The sequence below is a fragment of the Erythranthe guttata genome, chromosome 6, assembly GCF_056151865.1.
Source record: "Erythranthe guttata isolate IM_541 chromosome 6, IM_541, whole genome shotgun sequence".
NCBI classification, from domain to species: Eukaryota; Viridiplantae; Streptophyta; class Magnoliopsida; order Lamiales; family Phrymaceae; genus Erythranthe; species Erythranthe guttata.
In genome coordinates, this window is record NC_142538.1 from 5,727,372 (window position 1) to 5,732,016 (window position 4,645).

Here is a 4,645-nt window from a genome sequence, read left to right on the forward strand (position 1 = left end):
GTACTATTAATTAAAATATTATTTTCTAAGAAAAAAAAATTTGAAAAAAAAATAAGTCAATGCCGGAGACCGAAGATCAACGGTGGTTGACCGACATGAAAAAAGAAGTTTTCAAAGAAAAAAAAAGTCAATGGCGGAGACTGGCGGTCTGCGGCGGTTAACGCCATAATCTGGCTGGAAAAAAAATTCAGATTAAAAATTAGTTTCTGAAAAAAAATATTTTGGGGGTTAATGTGATATATTTGTTTAAATGCGGGGTCAATGTGTAATATTAAGGAAGTTAGAGCATAAAAAATGGAATTGATAAGAATTATATTATGGAGGGTATTTTAGACTAATGACATGGAGATGAGTTTAATTGAGAGACTGTTTTTTTGTGGACCAATGTGCATTTAAGTCCCATGTGATGGACCTTTTTGCCATTCGCCATAATTCTATAGAAGTTGGGATTGAGTGTTTGGCTATAGTTTATGGGTCCTTTTGGTTGGGTGGATTAGATAAATAGCTATGGATAATATGTAGTACTGAGACTAAATATCTGATTCACAACAATTAATATGCTTTTTGGTTGGTTATAGTGGGATGAAACTAATAATCCCTTAATGAACAATATCATATTTTCTATTCTAGATTTACCAATTTTATGTGGATTTATTTGCCAAATGATTGTAATACCCTTAGGGCTCGTTCGGTTACCGCTATAAGGTTCTACTGACTAAATAGTAAATAGTAGGGGCTAATAACATGTTCGGTTGGTAAGATTCACACTTTTTCAAACCCGCTACTAAATTCAAAGTCCGCTATTAAATTCTACTATTTCATTAAATTAGTAGCACCCCTCCCCATGAGATTAATTTAATAGGGGTTGACTAAAAAGGAAAAATACAATTTTATCCTTAAAATTATATTTTATTATTGTAAACTAAGTGGTTTTATAGACAATTCATTTATAATAACTGATTTTAACAAATTTAATAGAAAATCTAATCTAACAAACCGAACATGCTACTAACTAAAAAATTAACTAGTCAGTAGGGAGTTAATCCAATCTCATATAATCCAATCTAATCCAATATAGGTAACCGAACGAGCCCTTAAAGTATAATATTTTATTCATGAACTTCTTTACCAAGAATTATTGATTTTCAAATCACTATTGATCATCTTTCTTCATCCAAAAATTTAAAGAAAAATTCCGATCATTGTATTCCATTAGTAGTTTCCCCGCGCTCGATAGACATTTATATGCAAACAAAATATCTGATAGCAACTATTGTGGTGTAATGAAGCACATTTTTTGGATAGTTTGCAATAGAGACTCACTTACAAGTCCAACGACGAATCGGACAGTCACATCACCTGAACGTACATCATCGTACTGCATCCAAGTTCTCCTTATTGCCATACGTAGGGATGACAATGGGACGGGTATGGAGCGGGTTTTGCAATCCCCATCCCCGTCCCGTTATGGAAATCCTCATCTTCATCCCCGTCAAAATCCCCGAACTTTATATAAAAAATTCCCATACCCACCCCATAAAATCCCCACGGGTATCGGGGCGGGTAAAACTCCCCGTCTATATCTTTTTTTTTTAAATAAATAAATATGCATTCTACTTATAATTTAAAGGCTTATTTCAATAAATAAACCAATATTTAATTATAATACTTGTAACACCTCGCGTCTCCGATAATTTAAATTTTCATTAATTAGCATCTATTTAGTTAAAATGATTTTATCTCTTATGTGCGTGATCCAGCCCGGTATCGCTTGATGGATCCAATAAAGACCAAAAGCCCAAACAAGGTCAAAAGGCACCATTTAAGCCCATTAACAGAAGAGGGCCCATCAAACTGGTACTCGTTATGCGAGAGGGACCAGGCAACGGATCGCGAGTAGCCCGCGAGCGAGAGGCTTCTCGCTGCCTCGCTCTCTCGCCAAGCTGCTTCGCTCTCTCGCCAAGCTGCTCGCCTCCAACCGGAGATGATCATTGCTGCACATGGGGGTATTTAATGCACGTCCAATCTACTGACAAGCGCAGAGGAATGTCTCTTCGGCCCCTACTTTTTGCCCCCGCAGCCGCCAATGAAATGACGGATTAAACTGCATTGAAGGTAATTTGAGGTCCGGATGCCTAATTACCGCGATGGGACAGGTAAATTAAATTGAAGAATATTTGACGTCCGTCCCTCTTCTTTAGTATAAATAGGGGCAGTAAATACAGGTGAAAACACACAAAAGCATATACCTAAATTACAAACATAAACATAATATCTTCTTCAGGAAGTTACTGACTTGGCCGTCGGAGTGCTAACTCCGGCCTAAGTCCGGTTCTTTTCTTCCTTGTAGGTTTACTGTGGTCTCCGGTCCAACTCCAGGCCTACTCAACTCTTTAAACCAGCCCACCACGAATCCAGTCGGATCAAATGGCGCCGTCTGTGGGAAACCGTTGAGCAAAGCTGTGGCAACGTTTTCCTTTAAAACACCTTTAGCTGTTTTTCGTTAATCAATATACGTTTCATGCCCCCCGCATCCTTTAAAACACCTTTAGCTTCACTTCGCTCTCGAAAAAGCCCCCCGCATCTTTTAATGCTTTGTTGAAAAAGGCCGAGTGATACATGAACGCCGAAGAGGCAGTGCATAATAAATTTGGCGAGGGCACAGGCGGCCTCGAGGCGAAAAAGGAAAAAAAAGAGGATAGAATGCAGAAACCGACTCAATTTGCGAGAAGGGAGGTGCAGAACGAGAGAAAAATATGACCTCGTTTTGACAGCTATGCAACGCTAGTCGCACAACCAGGAGAGATATTGTTGGCCATAGAGAATAACCCAAAGTTAAAGTGGCCGCGCGCAGAAGGTCCTGGAACAGCGAGCAAGCAATTTCTGCCTAATCGGGGATATACTTCACAAAAGAGGATACACCAGGCCGCACCTAAGATGCCTATCTCTGGAGGAGGGCCGTTACGTGCTGCACGAGGTTCATCAAGGATGTTGCGGGGACAATGCTGGAGGTAGAGCGTTGGTCTCGCGGGTGCTAAGGGCAGGATATTTTTGGCCCACCTTGAGAAAAGACGCGGGACAGTTTGTCAAGAAATATGATAAGTGCCAGAGGCACGGCCCGCTGATTTACACGCCGGGAGAGGATATGACGATATTAACTTCCCCTTGTCCTTTTGCACAATGGGGAATATATATCGTGGGCCCCATGCCGCTGGCCAAGGGGCAGAGAAAATTCTTAATAGTCGCTGTCGATTACTTCTCCAAGTGGGTGGAGGCGGTGGCGGTGGCAGTGGCCAGGATAACAGATACAGAGGTCATGAAATTCATATGGCAAAATATCTGCTGCCTAGGGATCTCATTTCAAATAATGGAACACAGTTTAACTCAGCCAAGATACGGGGATGGTGCGCAGGTCTGGGTATCAGGCAGAGATTTGCAGCCGTGGCTCACCCGCAGGCGAACAGACAAGTCGAGGTGATTAGTCGGGTACTCTTAGAAGGAATCAAGAAACGCCTGGAGGGGGCGAAAGGAAATTGGGTTGAGGAGTTGCACGCGGTACTGTGGGGATATCGAACATCGCCAAAAGAAGCGACCGGAGAAAGTCCGTTCTCATTGGTATACGGGTCGGAAGCTGTCATACCAATAGAGGTAGGAATGCCGTCGGGCAGAATTATGAATTTTCAAGAAACAACTAACAGCATGCGCTTGCGCGAGGAGCTGGACTTGGTAATGGAAAAGCAACAGAGCGGGAGAGGAAGGATGGAGCTCATCAAAGCTAGAATTAAGGCAGCCTATGACAAGAAAGTAAGGCAGAGAGTCTTTCAAGTGGGGGACTTGGTCTTAAAACAGGCGGATGCACTCAAAGCGGTGGGAAAGCTAATGGAGAAATGGGAGGGCCCATACAAGGTGGTAGCGGTTCTGGCAGAAGGAGCTTACATGTTGGAAGATATGAAGGGCTTAAGGATATCTCGCGCATGGAACGTGTGTCATCTGAAAAAGTACTATATATAGTACTGATGTGTTATAATATTTTGTATTATAAGAATAGGCCATATTTTTTGATCCCTCATCCGTCTGCCGGCGGAATGAGCCATGTTTTCTAAGTAAGAAAAGGCAGTAATGTGAAGTGGCCTCTTTTGGAAAACCTAGTGCCTTGAAGCATTTATAACCTACTACTTGCACATAAACAATAAGGACCACAATTGAGCGATAAGTTTAAAGAGAAATTATTGGAATATTTCCAATACGAAAATTGCGAGCAAAGATTTGCATAAATTTCGCTAGAAAGCGAGCAACGAAAGTTAGAAATTATTGGAATACTTCCAATGCGAAGTTTGCGAGCAAGGATTTGCATCGAGCAAATTTCGCTAGAAAGCGAGAGACGAAAGTTGGAAATTATTGGAATATTTCCAATACGAAGTTTGCGAGCAAGGATTTGCATCGAGCAACTTTCGCTAGAAGACGAGAAACGAAAGTTAGAAATTTTTTGGAATATTTCCAATACGAAGTTTGCAAGCAAGGATTTGCATCGAGCAAATTTCGCTAGAAAGCGAGAGACGAAAGTTGGAAATTATTGGAATATTTCCCATACGAAGTTTGCGAGCAAGGATTTGCATCGAGCAAATTTCGCTAGAAAGCGAGAGAC